Source organism: Neoarius graeffei, chromosome 20 (genome assembly GCF_027579695.1).
Source record: "Neoarius graeffei isolate fNeoGra1 chromosome 20, fNeoGra1.pri, whole genome shotgun sequence".
Classification (NCBI taxonomy): Eukaryota; Metazoa; Chordata; class Actinopteri; order Siluriformes; family Ariidae; genus Neoarius; species Neoarius graeffei.
Window position 1 is genome coordinate 30,624,268 of NC_083588.1, and position 21,229 is coordinate 30,645,496.

The 21,229-nt window shown below is 43.6% G+C and overlaps 1 long non-coding RNA gene and 1 pseudogene across 1 annotated transcript; both read left to right on the plus strand.

Moving 5' to 3' along the window:
• Positions 1 to 21,229, plus strand: part of LOC132869036 (SEC14-like protein 1) — a 126,718-nt pseudogene that overhangs the window by 12,377 nt on the left and 93,112 nt on the right.
• LOC132869235 (uncharacterized) lies at positions 19,380 to 19,825 on the plus strand. Its single transcript, XR_009650925.1, has 2 exons — positions 19,380 to 19,568; positions 19,793 to 19,825. It is a non-coding gene; the product is annotated as an uncharacterized LOC132869235 (long non-coding RNA).

The following is a 21,229-nucleotide window of genomic DNA, read 5'->3' on the forward strand; positions in this document are numbered from 1 at the left end:
CCCAGGATGGATGGATGACCAGAATAAACAGATATTTCACCACAGAACATTGCTTTACTTAGATACCAAAACACAGATGAATATAACAGAACAATGAATGAATGGCATGAATGACAATGAATGCAATTGTACATGTAGGCCTAGGCCTAAAGGGCTCTTTCCTTTCCTATGTTCTATGCCTATTCCTTTTGCAAGCTTTCATTGTATTTAGAGGCTGCTTGCTTTGCAGATTTGAGCAATTTTCCAGACACCTCCACCTTGTAGCACTCTGTATCAATAAACTTGTTAATCTTGCAAGACATCAGATTCACAAGTGTTTGGTGAGACATATGACTCCTAAATTCTGTCTTGATGTGACGCACCATGCTGAATGCCCTTTCCACATCACAGTTAGAATTTGGCAGCACCAATAGCAGCTTCCTCAGCTGACAGAGCTCCCTGAATCTCAACTGCCCTAAGCTCACAGATGTGACTTGGGACAGCTTCCCCGAGAACTCATCAACTGGTAAATTCTTATAATTTGGCACCAGTGCTTCCAGGTTAGATGAGACATAATCCAGAACTTCTAAATGGAGTTGTTCTCTGGCATCTGCCTTCATTACATTTGGAAATCTCTCTGCCAAAAGTCAAGTCAAGTTTGTTTCTATAGCACTTTTAACAATAGACATTGTCCCACAGCAGTTTTACAGAATTTGAATGACTTAAGACATGAGCTAATTTTATCCCTAATCTATCCCCAATTAGCAAATCTGTGGTGACAGTGGCTAAGTCAAAATCTGCTCTGGTTTCACATCATCATGGTTCTCAGGATTGACCACTGCCAGATTCGTCAAGATTTGATCTTTCACTGGGAATTTTTCCTTTATTTTTTGAAAGTTTCTGACGTAGAATGCTCTCGCATCTCTGTAGAATTGCTTTGTCTTGTGACTGGAGAGTGCTGATTTTCACATCGGAAAATCACGTATTTGACGGAAGATGGATATGATGTGTATTAATTGAACAGCATAAATTTTGCTCATGTTGTGAGAGAATCTCTTTCAGATCCTATAAATATAGAAAAAACGATGAGTTGAGAGAGATAACAGGATGGTGTGTCCATTCATTTGATACTGAAATCATATTTTTAGACGGTGTGTGGGCAGCACGGTGGTGTAGTGGTTAGCACTGTTGCCTCACAGCAAGAAGGTTCTGGGTTCAAGCCCAGTGGCCGGCAGGGGCCTTTCTGTGTGGAGTTTGCATGTTCTCCCTGTGTCTGTGTGGGTTTCCTCCTGGTGCTCCAGTTTCCCCCAAAGACATGCAGTTAGGTTAATCAAGTTTATTCAAGTTTCAAGTTTATTTGTACAGCGCTTTTAACAATAAACATTGTCGCAAAGCAGCTTTACAGAATTTGAATGACTTAAAACATGAGCTAATTTTATCCCTAATCTATCCCCAATGAGCAAGCCTGTGGCGACGGTGGCAAGGAAAAACTCCCTCAGACGACATGAGGAAGAAACCTCGAGAGGAACCAGACTCAAAAGGGAACCCATCCTCATTTGGGCAACAACAGACAGCCTGACTATAATATTAACAGTTTTAACAGGTATAACCCTCAACTGTCCTCATGGGGCCGTCCTTCACAGGAGTGGGGCGATAAAACTCCGACCAGACACAGGGCACCAGGATGGATCAAGCAGGTCCGAGGGGCAGAAGAGGCCAGCATCTCAATCCCAGGATCAACATGTAACTCAGAGGGACAGATGGGGGGGGAGAGAGAGAGAAAGAAAACACGTTGTTAGGTATGCCCTAAAAATGACAAGTATTAAATCTGTGTGGTAGGCTCGCAGAGACGAGAGTCTTTACATCAGGCATAACACACAATGGCATGTTAATATGGTAAAATATATCATGACCTGCTCTGGTTGGATGCTTGATTGGGTGATGGGAGCACACTCCTCAGCAATGATGAGATGCAGATGGGACCCTTAGGGCTGGCCAAGACAATTCAGTTACATTTCACCAAACATAATTAATGTTACATAATGTTACATAAACCTATGTAAACATAGGTTAATGTGGGGTGGCCTTGGGCCGAAGTGCCCTTGATCAAGGTACCAACCCCTGACTGCTCCCTGGGCGCTGTAGTGTGGCTGCCCACTGCTCTGGGTGTGTGTGCATGTGTTCACTGCGTCAGATGGGTTAAATGCAGAGGATGAATTCTAAGTAGTGTTCGGGACTCAGACACAGTCTCAGTGTTTAAAGTGCCATTCCACCATTGGATGTATTCTTTGGCATAAAATACAATATATTTTGACAACATATATAAATGGTATCACTAGATAGAGAAATCTTTTAGCTTCAAAATGATATATCAAACATAATTTTTTGACAACGACAAGTATATTAATTTTGTGACCAAAGTCACCTACCCTTTTAATTTCCACGCGTGATGTCATCGGCAGGTTCCCCTTCTTGTGTACCATGTGACGTGTGACGTGGCACATATTATCAGCAATGGCGGATAGAATGAGATAAAAATAATACCAATAAATCTAGCTAATACCAATAAATCTAGCTAACTGAAAGATTAACTCAAAATTTTTCGCAATTATTTTGGCCCCCATATACGAGGAGAAATGACTCTCTCACTTTGGGGGTTTCCTGGTCTAAAAATAGACCGACACGTGGTACACAAGAAGGGGAACCTGCCGATGACATCACGTTTCACTACCGCGCGGAAATTAAAAGGGTAGGTGACTTTGGTCGCAAAATTAATATACTTGTCGTTGTCAAAAAATTATGTTTGATATATCATTTTGAAGCTAAAAGATTTCTCTGTCTAGTCATGTTGTCATAAAATATATTGTATTTTATGCCAAAGAATACATCCAATGGTGGAATGCCACTTTAAGTCTAGGCTGAAAACATATCTGTTTAGTCAAGCCTTTTGTTAACGGTGTTTATGAGGTAAAGGTGTAGATCTGGAGGGTCCTCAGACATGGAGTGTTTTGGTAAACTGGGATGTATGGATGCTGTCATTCCCCACTCGTTTGCTCACTCAAGTTTGTTGACTGTATAGTGGCTGGCTGCTTTATGTCCCGGGGCTCCCTCATGCCTGTGTTACCTTCTGACTCTCCCCTTTTAGTTATGCTGTCATAGTTAGTTGCCGGAGTCCCTGCTTGTACTCAGTGCAATACGTATACTGTTCCTACTTATTCAGGTGACATTGGGTATACCTAACAACCTGTGTTTTCTCTCTCTTCTCCCCCCCCCCCCCCCAAATCTGTCCCTCTGAGTTACATGTTGGTCCTGGAATCAAGATGCTGACCTCTTCTGCTCCTCAGACCTGCCCGATCCATCCTGGTGCCCTGTGTCTGGTTGGAGTCTCATCCCATCGCTCCTGTGGAGGGTGGCCCCATGTGGACAGTTGGGGCTCACACCTGGAGGACGCTCTGGACTCTTGCAGTGGTGCTTTTGTGGCTGGGGACTGCAGTTGACTTGCTGACTTTGGGACTACGGTTGTCGTGAATGGTTTTGCGCTCGGGTTTCCTTCAGTGAGGGGTTTATAGCATCAACGAAGCTGACTTTGTTAGGACTGTTAATGTTATAGTCATTTTGTCTGTTGTTGCCCGGATGGGGATGAGTTCCCTTTTGAGTCTAGTTTCTCTCGAGGTTTCTTCCTCATGTCGTCTGAGGGAGTTTTTCCTTGCCACCGTCACCACAGGTGTGCTCATTGGGGATAGATTAAGGATAAAATTAGCTCATATTTTAAGTCATTCAAATTCCGTAAAGCTTCTTCGCGACAATGTTTATTGTTAAAAGTGCTATACAAATAAACTTGACTTGACTTGACTGTGCATGTGACAAATAAAGGTTTCTTATTCTTATTATCACACGTGTTTCAGTCGACAAAAAGGTAACGACAAGATTCAGAAATACACAGGCAAGGCAAGGCAAGGCAAGTTTATTTATATAGCACATTTCATACACAATGGCAGTTCAATGTGCTTTACAGAAGCAAAAACAAAAACAGTAAACAATAGAGAAATAAAATTACATAAAATAATTTTATTTTTAATCTAAAACAATTAATTAAAAGAATTAAAAGAATTAAAAGAAAATAATAAGAATTAAACAATAGTAGAAATAAAATAATAAAATGCCAAAAAGAAAAAAGGAGAAAAAGAAAAAAGAAACCAGTGGAATAAAATAGAATAAAATTAAAGTAAATTTAAAAGATACAGAGAAAGTAAAGATTATAAAAAATGTAAAAAAAATATGAATTATTTAACAGAAAGCATCTGAGAACAGCTTGGTCTTTAACCTAGATTTGAAGCTGCCAACAGCAGGAGCATTTTTAATGTCCTCTGGCAGTTGGTTCCATAGATGTACTGCATAGTAGCTAAAAGCTGCTTCACCACACTTTGTTTTAACAACTGGTTTTAATAGTAAATTTTTCTGTTGCGATCTGGTAGATCTGATTGGGTTAGGCCGCTGCAACATATCAGAGAGGTAACTGGGCCCTGTACCATTTAGAGATTTATACACGAGCAGCAATGCTTTAAAGTCAATTCTGTAGCTTACTGGAAGCCAGTGAAGGGACCTTAGAATTGGAGTAATGTGCTCTGTTCTTTTTGTTCGTGTGAGAACCCTCGCCGCTGCATTTTGAACCAGCTGAAGTCGTTTGATGGTCTTTTTTGGCAAGCCTGTGAAAAGGCCATTGCAGTAATCAACCCTACTAGAGATGAAGGCATGTATTAGTTTTTCCAGATCATTTTTTGACATAAGTCCTCTTAGTTTGGAAATGTTTTTTAGGTGATAAAATGCCGTTTTAGTGATTGCTTTCATGTGACTGTCAAAGTTTAGCTCGCTGTCAATGAAAACACCAAGATTTTTAACCATTTCTTTAGTTTTAATCCCTTTTGTGTCAAGAATAGTGGTAATCCTGAGTCTTTCATCTTTTTTTCCAAATAGAATTACTTCTGTTTTATCTGTGTTCAACTGGAGAAAATTTTGTGACATCCAGCTATTGATTTGATCGATGCACTGGTAGAGACATTCAAGGGGGGCATAGTCATTTGGTGATAGAGCAAAATAAATTTGGGTATCATCTGCATAGCAGTGATACAAAATTGAATTTTTATTGATAATTTGCCCAAGTGGGAGCATATAAAGGTCGAAAAGTAATGGTCCAAGAATCGACCCCTGGGGGACACCACAGGTAAGGGCATTGACGTTGAGGAACAATTTCCCAGGGTAACAAAGAAGCTTCTATCTTTTAAGTATGATTTTAACCAATTGATAACTTTACCAGTCAATCCAACCCAGTGTTCAAGTCGATATAGCAGTATGTTGTGATCAACAGTATCAAAAGCTGCACTGAGGTCCAGTAATACCAGGACCGATGTTCTGCCTGCATCAGTATTAAGACGTATGTCATTTATAACTTTAATCAGCGCTGTTTCAGTGCTATGATTGGCATGAAATCCTGACTGAAAATTATCAAAACGGCTGTTTGATATCAAGAAGGCAGTTAATTGATTGAAGACAATTTTTTCCAGGATTTTCCTGATGAATGGTAGATTTGATATTGGCCTGTAGTTATTTAACACTGAAGGATCCAGATTATTTTTTTTTAAGAAGGGGCTTTACAACGGCTTTTTTTAGGGACACAGGAACAACGCCAGTCTCCAAGGATGTATTTATAATTTGAAGCACATCTGTAATTATAAGATGAAGAACAGACTTAAAAAAGTTGGTGGGCAGAATGTCCAATTCAGATGTTGAAGAACTGAGATTTTGTACAGTTTTTTCAAGAGTCTCATAATCAATTAAACAAAATTCTGACATTGTGTTAAAGTGATCTATCTGTGTCATTGGTGATTGCAGTTTTTCAATTTTTTGCAACTGAGATATATTATGAGAAATATTCTGCCTTATTTTATCAATTTTACCTTTGAAAAAAGATGCAAACTCATTGCATTTATTAACTGATAGAAGTTCAGGTGCTAATTGTGGTGGGGCATTAGTTAGCTTCTCTACTGTTGAAAATAGCACACGGGCATTGTTCATATTCCTGCTGATGATGTTGGAGAAAAAAGACTGTCTTGCTTTATGAATTTCATAATTATAATTACAAAGCATCTCTTTATGGATTTGATAATGGATGTGAAGTTTAGATTTGCGCCATTTTCTTTCAGTCTTTCTACATTCTCTCTTTAGCAGTTTAACAGCTGGGTATTGCTTCCATGGTGCTTTCTGCTTATCATTGACTCTTTTTATTTTGAATGGAGCAATATTATCCATAATTTGGGTCATATTTAAATTAAAAAATTCCAGTAAATCATCTACAGAGTCTGACATTTTGGTTGAGTTCTGTGAGAGAGCTTGCTCAAAAAGAACACGTGTTGTCGTTTATGACTCTCCTACCTATAGTCGTTGAGCTATTCTGAATGTGAGGAGACATAGAAACTTCAAAGAAAACACAGAAATGATCAGATAATGCCAGGTCAACAACAGTATAAGAAACAGTAAGACCCTTTATGATGACGAGGTCAAGAGTATGACCACGAGAGTGGGTCGGTCCCTGTACATGTTGTACCAGGTTAAAGTTATCAATAATTGCAAATAGTTCTTTGGCATAAATGTTATCAATATTATCTACATGCAAGTTAAAATCCCCAGATATAATAAGACAATCAAACTCTAAGCAAATGACTGATAACAGTTCACCAAACTCTTCAAGAAAGACTTTGGCTGAATGTCTCGGAGGCCTATAAATAGTTAATAATAATATGTTAGGAGAGCATGTAACAAGTGCACATAAGTGTTCAAAGGACGTAAAATCACCAAGTGAGGATTGTTTACATTGAAAAGAGACTTTGAATATATTTGCGATCCCTCCACCTTTCCCTTGTCGGGTAACATCCAAAAAATTAAAATTTGGGGGAGCTGCTTCGATAAGGGTGGTAGCACTATTTGCTTGATCCAGCCAGGTTTCAGTTAGAAGCAAAAAAATCAAGATTGTGTTTACAAATAAGATCATTAATTAAAAATTACTTGTTTAAAAGTGATCTAATGTTCAGAAGTGCTAGCTTTACAGAAATTCTAGAAGCAATATTTGGTTGTGCACTCTGATGCTGTTTTAAAACAGGAAGGAGAATAGATTGGTTCACCCCCAGGGTTAAATGTGCTCTATGTTTTCTGTTTCTTATCAACACAGGAATAGTGTCAACATCGGGTCCCAACTTTTTTCAACACTACATCCATTTGCAGGGACCCAGACTACATCAAACAAGACTTTCTAAATGTTCCATTTGGTTTGAGGGTGAAAGGACTGGAGATGACCTGTATCTTTTGGATGGTGAAAAAGATTTGTAGCCAGCTGAAAGTCCTGGATGAACACAATTTTGATGTACTGGATACACTGCTTGTCGTGACAGATTTGGGCTGGAAAAGGAAAGTGTAGCCATTGGGAGCAGTTTTTTCATGCTATTTGGGAAATCCATCCGAGGAGAAGTGGAGTCGTCTGTCCTTGAATGTTGGGAGGCCTGCAAGTCAGATGTTTGTGTGTCCTTGATGACGACTTGCAAAGATAATTGTTTAGGCTTTGTAACTATGTCAGTCTGCGACATCTTATCAACTGTTTTCCTCGGTGCTGGCTGAGAAAAGATTGCAAGTTTGTAGTGGTCTGCTAAGACTTTGGCTCCAATCCAGCTGAGTTCAGTGCTATTTGGCTTGTAAAATTCTTTGCGATTCCAAAAAAGATTAAAATTGTCTATGAAATTCATACCAAATGAAGAACAAGTTTTTCCAAGCCAGGTGTTAAGACTGAAGAGTCGAGAAAAAGCAAAACTTCCTCTCGCTGGGAGTGGGCCACTGATAAAAGATTGAATTCCAGTCTTATAGAGCTCAGAAAAAAGTTTTCTGAAATCATCTTGGACAAACAGCTGTTCTCTGAAAACATCATTCGCTCCCACATGTACAACGATACGTTTTATAGTTTTATGCTCGGACATGAGTTTCAAAATGCTGTCTTTGGTGTCAGAGATGGATGCATTTGGAAGACAACAAATAATCATCTCATAATCTTTTAATTGTCTTACAGTGGAATCACCAAGAACAAGGGTTGTGGGATCAGGTGGTGTTACGAGCTGCTTTTTGTCTCTTCTCACAGCTCTTCGATCTTGGTGTGATCTCTTTTTACTATGTGTTTGTCCGCTTGACAAATCCTCTTCCACATCCCTGAGGCATTCAAATTTGTTCTGAAGCCTTATAGGCTGTGGATTTTCCATAGGATTGTAGATCCTATTGTAATTTGTAGAACGAGCTGGTGTTGAAGTAATTACTCTTCTGTTTTTGTTTTTTGGCTTAGCACCCATCATTTGCCAGTTTTCAGTACTTACAGGTTGAGTTATGAATTCTTCCACTTGGTCTGCAATGTCCTCAGTCTGTCGGAGCGTAATCTCTGCATTCTCAGCCACTGTTTCAGTACTCCTTTCCTGAGATATCGCTTTTAATTCATCCGTCTTTGGCAGAGCATTAATCTTTGATTCCAGAATAGAAATCCTCTGTTCTAATTCCATGCATTTTCTGCAGGATTTTTTGCTTCCTGGCATTTAAAAAAAAAAGGTGGAAATTAAATTAAAATTAAATTAAAAGCTTATAAAGATAAAAAAAGAGAATAAAATAGTGGAAAGTCAATGAGAAAGTAAAGTATAGAAATAAAGATTAAGAAAGCAGGAGCAAAGCAAAGAAGCGTCCTACTCGCTTGAGTAGGAGGAGTCTTGTAGAAGTTTATCACAGAGTGATAAATTATAAATTAATCTTGCAATGGCCTTTTCCTTCGTGCCAATTCCGTGATTATTGTAGGGACTTTACCTTAAAATTTCAAACAAGTTCAATTCACCTTAAAATCAGCTCTCTGTAAAGCGACACCACAAGAAGATTATAGGTTTTGGAATTTTGGAAAAAAATCTTTTATGGTTGCTGAGATACGATGATTTTAGTAAAAAAATAAATAAATGTAATTGCGTGCTGACCCCCAACACACACACCTCTACTTACATCTATAAGAGAGTTTTCACATGACGTCACAGAGTCGGGGATTCCCTGGTGGCGGCCATCTTGGAGGGCTAGCATACCGTACGGGTCACTGAGCACACATTGTAGCATGCGAGTTACATTCATTTATATATTATTTACATTTATAGTTACATTACTACTATTTAAAGCTAGCAATGGTGCGAACTTGTTGTATTCACGGCTGTCGTAATAGGTCAGATGATGAAGTCAAGCGGAGCTTTTATGGAATTCCCACTGTACGGGAGCACGAAGGCAAGCAAACAAACTCAGCATACAAAGGAGAAATCTATGGCTTGCGAGAATCAACCACAAGGATTATCAGCCTTCCAAACACAGCAAAGTCTGCTCCAATCATTTTATAAGTGGTAAGTTGTTTAAATAAACAATCAATTGTGTTTAAGTTTGTTTTTGGAAACCAAAACATCATGTGAACAATCTCTGGAGAATGCCTAACTGGAACCGCTGAGTGTACGTTTACATTGTAATGTACACTTAACATCGCTCGTTTGTCACGTTTCTATTTGAAACTTGTCACTTCACTCACGCAAGGGTAATTTTTGAAAAACATTTTAGGTCTATTCTGTATGATTTGATTTGTGTTTGGGATGCAAACAGAGCACCTTTTGGTGGATGCCGCCTGAATCGCGCAGATCCGATTTTTTTTTTTTAGGGGGGGCGTTGGAGTGTCTGATTATAATCTCAAAGTAAATTCTGTATTAAAATTACTAAATAAGCAAATCCGTTACAGTCCATGAAACAGGAAGTATAAGGATGAGAAAAAAACAGTTTAAATCGGGAAGCTGCGCACATTTGTGCAGCCTGAGTGGTGTGCAGGACTGCGCAAATGTGCGCAGCTTCCCGATTTAAACTGCGCCAGGGATGTTGTGGGATGTTATTGGGGAATTTACCTGTTAAGACGTAGTTGTCCAGCCGGATATACAGTGGAGCAAAAAAGTATTTAGTCAGCCACCAATTGTGCAAGTTCTCTGATTTAAACAGATGAGAGAGGCCTGTAATTTTCATCATAGGTACACTTCAACTATGAGAGACAGAATGGGGGGAAAGAATCCAGGAAATCACATTGTAGGATTTTTAATGAATTAATTGGTAAATTCCTCGGTAAAATAAGTATTTGGTCACCTACAAACAAGCAAGATTTCTGGCTCTCACAGACCTGTAACAACTTCTTTAAGAGGCTCCTCTGTCCTCCACTCGTTACCTGTATTAATGGCACCTGTTTGAACTTGTTATCAGTATAAAAGACACCTGTCCACAACCTCAAACAGTCACACTCCAAACTCCACTATGGCCAAGACCAAAGAGCTGTCAAAGGACACCAGAAACAAAATTGTAGACCTGCACCAGGCTGGGAAGACTGAATCTGCAATAGGTAAGCAGCTTGGTGTGAAGAAATCAACTGTGGGAGCAATTATTAGAAAATGGAAGACATACAAGACCACTGATAATCTCCCTCGATCTGGGGCTCCATGCAAGATCTCACCCCATGGGGTCAAAATGATCACAAGAACGGTGAGCAAAAATCCCAGAACCACATGGGGGGACCTAGTGAATGACCTGCAGAGAGCTGGGACCAAAGTAACAAAGGCTACCATCAGTAACACACTACGCCACCAGGGACTCAAATCCTGCAGTGCCAGATGTGTACCCCTGCTTAAGCCAGTACATGTCCAGGCCCATCTGAAGTTTGCTAAAGAGCATTTGGATGATCCAGAAGAGGATTGGGAGAATGTCATATGGTCAGATGAAACCAAAATAACTTTTGGTAAAAACTCAACTTGTCATGTTTGGAGGAGAAAGAATGCTGAGTTGCATCCAAAGAACACCATACCTACTGTGAAGCATGGGGGTGGAAACATCATGCTTTGGGGCTGTTTTTCTGCAAAGGGACCAGGACGACTGATCCGTGTAAAGGAAAGAATGAATGGGGCCATGTATCGTGAGATTTTGAGTGAAAACCTCCTTCCATCAGCAAGGGCATTGAAGATGAAACGGGGCTGGGTCTTTCAGCATGACAATGATCCCAAACACACCGCCCGGGCAATGAAGGCGTGGCTTCATAAGAAGCATTTCAAGATCCTGGAGTGGCCTAGCCAGTCTCCAGATCTCAACCCCATAGAAAATCTTTGGAGGGAGTTGAAAGTCCGTGTTGCCCAGCGACAGCCCCAAAACATCACTGCTCTAGAGGAGATCTGCATGGAGGAATGGGCCAAAATACCAGCAACAGTGTGTGAAAACCTTGTGAAGACTTACAGAAAACGTTTGACCTCTGTCATTGCCAACAAAGGGTATATAACAAAGTATTGAGATGAACTTTTGTTATTGACCAAATACTTATTTTCCACCATAATTTACAAATAAATTCTTTAAAAATCAGACAATGGGATTTCCTGGATTCTTTCCCCCCATTCTGTCTCTCATAGTTGAGGTATATCTATGATGAAAATTACAGGCCTCTCTCATCTTTTTAAGTGGGAGAACTTGCACAATTGGTGACTGACTAAATACTTTTTTGCCCCACTGTAGACCGGGTGGTGTTGTGTGCTGTTGGGTTCCCGACTGTTTCTCAGTAAAGTCTCTTGCTAAATTGACACCTTGCGTTGTGATCCCTCATCCCTTCCGTAAACTGGCATGGTGGCAGTGCTTTTCGGACTCACGTTCTGAAGTAAAAAGATGGAGTAAACTCCGTGTGGGCTCCGTTATCCGGTCGAGGGGATCACAGGTGGATAATAAACGCCATCTCCAAGTCGCGGGGTGAAAGTAGGTCAACATGGCTGCTTTGCACAGAGCACCGAAGCAGTGGTGCCTAACGAAGATAGAAATGGTCAACTCGTTCGAGAATTGGCATCAGAATCTCTTGTACACGCTGTCCCTGGACAATGAGTTTGCTCCTTTCCTGGTCAGTGGTGTGCAGTGGGAGAGGAAGTCCCAAGCGTCGCCATTCAGAGGATTTGTGGATGATCCAGAGTCTGTTCCTGCCGCCCAGCGCTGTACTAAGGAGCGCAAAGTAAGCATGCTTGAATTAATGCTCGGACAAATAGCGAATTATTGTCCTGTGATCTCATGTCACTCAATTGTGAAAAACTCTACTTCTGTTGACTAAATATGGCAGACAATCCATCAGCATTATGGCTTTCAGTGTACTGGGGCTCATTTCATTGACTTTGTTGCTATTAAGTTAGAGCCCAATGAGAGACCTGAGGACTTATATCAATGTTTAATGGCGTTTATGGAGGACAATTTGCTGCATAAAGACTCTGGCATTAGCCATATGGGGGTTGCTGTGACAGAAGATGAGGAACTTTCCCCCTCTCTGGAAAATTTTGTTGTTCTCACATGGCTTCGCCTGATACACACTGACTTGCCTAAGCTAGTGAAACAGCGGTATGGCACTGAACTGAGGTCGCGCACACTAGCGTCCATAAAGCCAGAGATTTCACAAGCCCTGGACTCATTGCTGGATGAGGTGCAGGCCTCTGAGGATGCTAGAGCGATGCGTGCTGCTGTGTCTGAGCTTCCCAAGAGGAGGAGCTTCTCTGCCCGGCCAAAGAAATCATGCCCCCTGTGCAAAGAGGCCAGGAGGCCTGACAGCCATTTCCTCAGCAAGTGCCCCTTTCTCCCTCCTCATGATAAGTCGTACATGGCAAAGACCCGCCAGGTACTAGGTGAACAGAGTGATGTGTCAGATGGCTCTGAGGATGACGAGGCAGCAGCGCCCTCTCTTGTGCAGCAGGTGCTAATAAAACAGTCCCCTTACATTGACGCCTTCCACAACCATCTGTCTGTGTGGCTTACCATTGATAGTGGAGCAACAGGCAACATGATGAGGGCCTCCTGTGCAATGAGACTGGGCATCACCGTCACAAGTAGTACACAATCTGCACACCAGGCAGACGGCTCATCCCCCTTGAGGGTCATGGGAGAGATACGAACTTACTTTCAGAGAGATAACCAGAAGCTTTACTTTGAAGTACTTGTTGTGGAGAATCTTGACTCGGACATTTTAGCTGGCATCCCCTTTATGATAAGGAATGATGTCTCTGTCAGACCTGCCAAGCACCAGGTTTGTTTAGGGTAGAGCACCTACAGTTACGGAGCACAGCCAGTGGCCACAGACAGACACGCCGTGCGGCGCGCTCATGTGATATGTGCCTGGGCCAGAGCTACAGTGTGGCCTGGAGAGTACATTGAGTTCGAGCTACCCCCTGACCTGCGTGATTTGGACAAAGAGCTGGCAATCGAGCCTCACATTGGCTCCTCATATGAATTGGCAGATGTACACCAGTGGCCTGCCCCCGCCATGGTTCGTAGTGTGTCTGGGAAAATCCGCATCTCCAACTTGACTGGTCAGCCACTAGTGGTACACAAAAATGCCCATGTCTGCCAAGTACGTTCCACATATGTGCCCCCGACTAGCAATGCAACTGCCTCACCACCCCATAAAGCTACGTCACCTAGCACGCCGCTCCGCCACTCTGTTTTGCATTCTAGCCTCGTGCACCTGGACCCAGATAATATAATGCCCTCAGACATCAGAGACAACTTTTGTGCACTGCACAAGGAGTTTGACGAGGTGTTTGACCCACATTTTAAGGTGTATAACGGCGCTGTTGGCCCTTTCCAAGCCAGAGTGCATATGGGGCCAGTCCAACCCCCACAGCGCAAAGGCAGGGTGCCACAGTACTCCAGGGGCCAGCTTCAGGAGCTTCAGGCTCAGTTCGATATGCTGGAAGGTATGGGGGTCTTTAGAAAGCTGGAAGACATTGACATTAATGTGGAGTACGTCAATCCGTTCCTTGTCAAGAAGTCGGATGGGGGCTTTCGCCTCGTTACGGTGTTCACAGAAGTTGGCCGGTACAGTAAGCCTCAGCCCTCATTAATGCCAGATGTCAACTCCACTCTTCGCCTGATAGCCCAGTGGAAGTACATAATTGCGACAGACCTCACAAAAGCCTTCTACCAGATTCCACTGTCCAGAGACTCATGGAAGTACTGTGCCGTCGTCACCCCATTTAAAGGCGTATGTGTATATGTGCGGAGTGCCATGGGCATGCCGAGGTCAGAGACGGCGCTGGAGGAGCTGACATGTAGGGTGTTCGGTGAACTACTCGAACAAGGACAGGTTGCCAAGGTAGCTGATGACTTGTACTGTGGAGCAGACACTCTTGAGGCCCTGGTAGCAGTATGGAGAAGAGTGCTGTCTGCTTTGTGCCAATGTAGACTGCACCTGTCGGCCACCAAGACCACTATTGCACCAGTTCAGACCACCATTCTGGGCTGGGTGTGGTGCCAGGGGACCATCCAAGCCAGTCCACACCGTGTGTCTACACTTGCCTCATGTCCTGCGCCAAAGAACACGACTGGGCTGCGCTCATTCATCGGGGCATACAAGGTGCTGTCCCGTGTGCTCAAAGACTGCGCAAACATACTTGCCCCTCTGGATGATGCTGTTGCTGGGCGCAATTCTAAGGACGCTATTCACTGGACAGATGAGTTGCTGAGTGCCTTTAGCCGGGCTCAGAGCATGCTGTCTACACACCATGCCATTACTCTGCCCTGGCCTGAGGATCAGTTATGGATTGTCACAGATGGCGCCGTCAGGGAGCCTGGCCTGGGCGCAACACTCTACGTTACTCACAAGGATACAGTGAAAGTTGTTGGATACTTTAGTGCCAAGTTGCGGAAGAATCAGATATCCTGGCTGCTTTGCGAGGTGGAGGCCTTGTCCATAGCAACTGCTGTGAAGCACTTTGCACCGTACATAATCCAGTCCTCCCAGAAAATGTGTGTGTTAACTGATAGTAAACCATGCGTTCAAGCCTTTGAAAAGCTGTGCAGAGGAGAGTTCTCGGCGAGCCCACGGGTTACAACGTTCCTGTCCCCTGCCAGCCATTTTCAGGTTCTAGTATGGCATGTAGCAGGCGCAGCCATTCTGCCATCCGACTTTGCCAGTCGCAATGCACCTGAATGCACCAGTCCCGTATGCCAGATATGCTCCTTTGTCCGCTCCACTGCTGAGACTGTCGTGTGCCAAGTGACTGTGGATGACATAATGGGAGGGTCTCAGAAGCTGCCCTTCACCAGCAGGTCGGCGTGGCTGGCTATACAATCTGAGTGTTTGGACCTCAGGAGAGTGTGTGCCCATCTCCAGCAGGGGACGCGGCCGTCAAAGAAACTCACCAATGTTCGTGATGTGAAGCGTTATTTGCATGTCGCTACATTATCCAAAGACGGCTTGTTGGTTGTTCGCCAGCACACTCCCCTTGCCGCCTCTACAGACTGCATTATTGTACCCAGGCCCATCCTAGATGGTTTACTCACTGCTCTTCACATCTCTCTGGGACACCCAGTGTACACCCAGATGAAGACAGTTGTACAGCGCTACTTTTATGCGTTGGACATGGACTCTGCTGTACAACGCGCAACGAATGGCTGCCATCAGTGTGCGGCCTTGAGGAAAGCTCCGGTGTTCATGCGTGATCAGATGACCGGTGACCCTCCTGAGGTTGTGGGCTCTTCCTTCGCAGCAGATGTTTTCAGGCGTGAGCGGCAGTGCATCCTCGTTATCCGTGAGTGCGTGACATCATTCACCGTGGCCTGCCTCATCGAAGATGAGCACCGTGAGACTCTCAGAGAGGCCTTACTCCATTTATGCATGGGGTTGTGCCCTCTCGATGGCCCTTCGGCAGTGATCAGAACTGACACGGCACCTGGCTTCGCCGCACTGGCCGGAGATAAGACTTTGATCAAGCACAGGCTGGCTATCGAAGTGGGGAGTGCCAAGAACGTCAACAAAAACCCAGTTACTGAGAGAGCCATACAGGAACTTCAGGGGGAGATTCTATGTATCGAGCCTAATTGCAGAGCTATCACTCCCCTGTTGCTGTCCCTTGCCGTCGCGTGCTTGAACAGTAGGGTGAGGTCCCGCGGGCTGTCCGCCCGTGAGATGTTGTTCCAGAGGGACCAGTTTTCTCACAGACAGTTGCCTGTCGATGACCAGGTTCTCATCATGTCACAGCACTCAGCGCATTTCCAACCACCCACATAGCATGAGGTCTAAGATGCCCTCTGGTCGTATGCCTGCGCCCGTCCCTGTGCACGTAGGTGACCTTGTATACCTCTACGAGGATCGTAACAAGTCCAAGGCCCGGGACAGGTACCTGGTTGTTGCAGTGGACGGAGCATGGTGCAATATTCAAAAGTTTACTGGCTCCCAGTTACGCTGCACCTCCTATAGAGTCAAGCTGAGCGACTGCTACAGGGTGGAGGAATTGACTGCTACCTGGGATTCGCCAGCCACTGGTGGCCCAGCATCAGAGGACGAATCTGATGGGGGGCCTGAGGACCCTCCGCCACAGGGCCCTGATATACCCCCAGCTATCGCGGAGCCTCCTCCTGTCCCTCGCCTGCCGTATGATTATGAGAATCAAGAGGATTCAGTGGCGCCGTGCGAAGATACTCACACGCTGGCACCCCCTGAGGACATGCAGGATATCGTGCCGCCACCAGAGAACGCGCCCAGGCGCTCTGGGAGACAGCGGCACAAGCTTGACAGACTGGCTGGTTATGTGCTTTATTGATGACTGTTGGTAATGTCTTCTTCAGTTAATATTGATGGGTGTGAGGGGGTAGTTTAACACTGTTTGGGTAGTGGTATGTCATGGGCGGGGGGAGGTTATGTTGTAAAGGAAAAGAGGGTAGCGCCAGGGATGTTGTGGGATGTTATTGGGGAGTTTACCTGTTATGACGTAGTTGTCCAGCCAGATATAGACCGGGTGGTGTTGTGTGCTGTTGGGTTCCCGACTGTTTCTCAGTAAAGTCTCTTGCTAAACTGACACCTTGCATTGTGATCCCTCATCCCTTCCGTAAACTGGCGCTGTTTTTTTCTCATCCTTATACTTCCTGTTTCATGGACTGTAACGGATTTGCTTATTTAGTAATTTTAATACAGAATTTACTTTGAAATTATAATCAGACACTCCAACGCCCCCCCTAAAAAAAAAAATCGGATCTGCGCGATTCAGGCGGCATCCGCCAAAAGGCGCGCTGTGAATATCCTGCCACTCCAGCACTGTAAAGTGAAAGTAATTTATTGCCATTATTTAGCCTTGTGCCTAGCAAGTGAGCTTACAAAGATGACAATTACAAAGAGACACTGCTTTATCATAACTGTGAAAGTTGAACCCCAAATCAGTTTAAAAAACAAACAAAAAAACCCACCGATGATTTGTACCATGTATTAATTTCCTGGGTTCCAGAAAATGGCTGGAGCAGCTGCTGCTCTTCATGCTCTATGCACTGACTGACTGGTTGATAGGTTTGGGATGATGTTTGCTCGCTTGCTCTAGATTCCGTGTGATTGTATGTAATTTGCTGGCATCAGGGGGCTGCTATCAATATGCGGGAGACTTGGGATGTCTGTAAACTCAAAGCTTCATCTGTTTTCTTGAAACATAACTCATAATCAGCAGTACCTTTCAGGTATCTTTGAACATGTTTAGCAGCCACTAAGTCATGTGTTTTAGGCTTTGCTAGAGTTTGACAGTTTACTAACAATCCAGCTAATATCTGGTCTTGTACAAGTCATTGCATAGATCAGGCTCCCAACAATTTTGCAGTGTTCTTTGGGGTTCTCAATGTCATTGTTGTTTTCATCCTCATTTCTGTTACACTCCACTTTTAACTCACTTGGGGTAGCTCTTGGTTTACAGTTTGGCATTCCAAACTTTTCAAGCATTTTGAGGATGTACCTTTTCTGATTCATTAAAGTGAATGCCCAAAAAGTATATTTTCCCAAGATCCTTCATGTTAAATTGGGACTTCATTATTTCTTTAAACCTGTTAAGCTGATCCTCACTACTTGCTGCAATGATTAAGCCATCTACCCAGATGATCACTATGATTGTCTCATTTTCAATTTGCTTTCTATACACACAGTAATCCTGTCAACATGAAGTATGGCGTATTTTGAATCTTGTCACTATAGCATCTGTTTCAAATGTGAGCTGCAGTTTGGACAGCATAAGGCCACAGAATCTTAGGTAATTCCTTCTCTATTAGCAGGCACCTTCCATTTCAAAGATGGTTCACCATTGTCTCTCAGCTGTACCATTTTGATGAGGGGAGTAAGGAGATGTCTTATGTCTTTTTCTCGTAAAAGTGACTGAAATGCATTGCCTGTGTATTCTGTGCCATTTGACTCTACTGTATGGTGCACTGTCTGCAAGGAACGTTTCTGTCGCTGGAGTTGTGTTACTCTGGTTCTTAAGAAAGTAAACAGGTACTGCCCCTGAAAAGTCATTTGTCAATGAGATTGCATACTTATATGCTTCTTGAGAAGTTGGTTCAATGGGGCCTGCTAAGTCAGTGTGTACTAACTCTAGGGCCTCACCAGCTTTTGTATCAGTTGTTTCTGCTGTTGATGAACTTTCCGTCAGTACAAACATTAGTCTAGTTTAGTATTTCCAGTGATTTCCATACCCTCTACCATTTTAGGTAATTCCAACACATCATCAACACTACAGTGTCCCATGAGATCATGTCATGTTTTAACATCACAAGTTAGGCTTACTTTGTCTCAGCTCATCATATCATTAACTGATGTATCAACAAATTATTTGTGGTTATTTACCGTTTTTAGGTAGTACAGTCTCTTGTGCTCTTCTATGTGGAACACACTTCCATCCTTGTGTATCAGTTCATTCTGTCCCTCTTGGAAGATCACCCTCGCTCTGTCAGTTGTGGTAACTTTTATGGAGATGATGCTTTGTGGGTATGATAGTATGAACAAGGCCTTCTTTAGCATGACCCTGACACATTTCCCCTTCACGTCCAGCAGTAACACCTCTGCATTGCCTCACTTTAATGCTACGTTGTTCATCCTGGTTCCATCTGCCAGCTCCATGTAGTGTGACTTTGGATTGAAACTCTCATCAAATTTTGTGAAATTGCTTCTCTCTGTGATGATGTGGGATGTTGCTCTACAATCCATCATTAGCCCATTTCTTTTAATATTGTCTGGGAGAAGCATTTGTCTGACCTTGAACACAATTTTTTGTTCTTTATCATGTTCTTCTTGCCTTTCTGCAGTTTGTTTTGCTTCATCTTTGTGCTTGTCCTTTCTCCGGCATGTCTTGTCACTGTGTGTTGAACTCCTATGGTAGCTGCACCATTGAGGTACCCCTTTTTGGTGGCAGTCATGCACAAAATGACCGTCAAGTCAAGTCAAGTCAAGTTTATTTGTATAGCGCTTTTAACAATAAACATTGACGCAAAGCAGCTTTACAGAATTTGTTCTGGCCCTACCAGCAGTTCTTATGTTAAAGTATGCAGAGACTTTTATTTTGCCTATTGTTTACACCCCACACTGTAGCTGCAGGAAATCTGTAGAGAGGAGAAGAAGAAAAAGTTAGACAGCATGGTTATAAGCAGCATGGAAGTTTGTTGTTGTGCTCCCCCTTCTGTGTAGTTGTTCAAAGGCATTCTCTGTAAGTAAATCATAGTAAAGATGAGATGAAGTTGTGATGTTTGTGCCTGTGAAATTAGATTAAGATTATCTTTGAGCATTATGATTTCCAGCCAGAGTTAGCTATACCAGTGTATTTACCCTGTTAGCTTCTGTTAGCTCTTGTATCGATTGCACCTGAGCCAAACCTTTTATTTGGAAGATTCATATTTCTTTTATTGACTGGTGCATGTATCTGTGTTTCAGTTTCACAATTTTCCATATAAAGAGTCAACTTCACCCTCGGTGTCCCGGACTTATTGTGTGGAGTTGTTTAGCTTGCTGGATAGCTGAATTAGGACATTCTGTGAAGCCAGTACAGTGAAAAGAGAGACTTGTGAAGAGCTACTGATGACCAAACTGCAGTATTGTGCTGGCAGCCCGAACCAGTACGACAACTGCAATGTCACTAGGAAGGATTGAGGTAAAACACATCCATAGTAGCCATGGACAGAGCAAATGCATCAGTCAGATCATCAGATTCCCATATGAGTAGTGCTTCATGTAAAGTTGCATTGGCAGCAGCCACAGCACGTGCCAGAGCCCAAGCTGCGCATGCAAGAGCTGCTTATTCACGTAAAGAGATTGAATTAAAGATGGAAAAAGCCCGTCTTGATGCAACACTCATCGCCTTAGAAAGGGAGAAAGAGGCAGAAGCTGCCATGGCTGAAGCAGCAGTAATGGAGGCTGCAGCCATAGACTTTGAAGATGAGTGCCGCAGTCGTGGACCAGAGTTACCGCCCAGGCAAAGTGCAGAACGGCGTACTGAGGAATATGTAGAAAGACACAGCCATCTCAGTGGCAGCTCACATTCACTCGAAGATTTACACTCATGTGAGGAGCAAATACCCCTCAATCCCAGTGCTTATGTATCTGTATGTGGAGATAAGGAAGGTGAACTCCCAACTCCTGATCACCATCAGCAATGTGACCATTTCGCAGATGGTAACCCCCATGTGGGCGATGTTCGTGTGAATACACAAATGTGTATTGAGCCGATGAGTACCCAGCCGCATGCAGGCTTACCTGCTCACACACCCCGGCGTGCTGAACAAAGCGCGCTCAGGTCAGGCTTACCTGCTCACACACCCCGGTGTGCTGAACAAAGCGTGCTCAGGTCAGGCTTACCTGCTCACACATCCAGGCACGCTGACCACAGCGCACTCAGGTCAGGCTTACCTGCTCACACATCCAGGAACGCTGACCACGGTCCACTCAGGTCAGGCTTACCTGCTCACACGTCCGGGCATGCTCACCACAGCCCACTCAGGTCGGGCTTACCTGCTCACACATCCAGACACGCTGACTACAGCCATTTCAGGCCAGGCATACCAGTTTACACACACAGGCACAACGACCACAGCCCCACCACATCCAGGGCTGCACACTGCCCCAGCGACACAGCCACATCTGACTTAGCGAGGTACCTAGCACGAAGTCAGCTAGTGTCATCAGGACTAACCAGGTTTGATGATAAGCCAGGAAATTACTTATCCTGGAAGAGCTCATTCCTGAACACCATTGACAGCCTAGATCTTACAGCAGGAGAAGAGATGGATTTATTAATAAGATGGCTAGGCCCAGAATCTGCAGTACATGCAAGGCGTATTAGATCAGTGAATGTGAGAGATTAAGCAGCAGGCT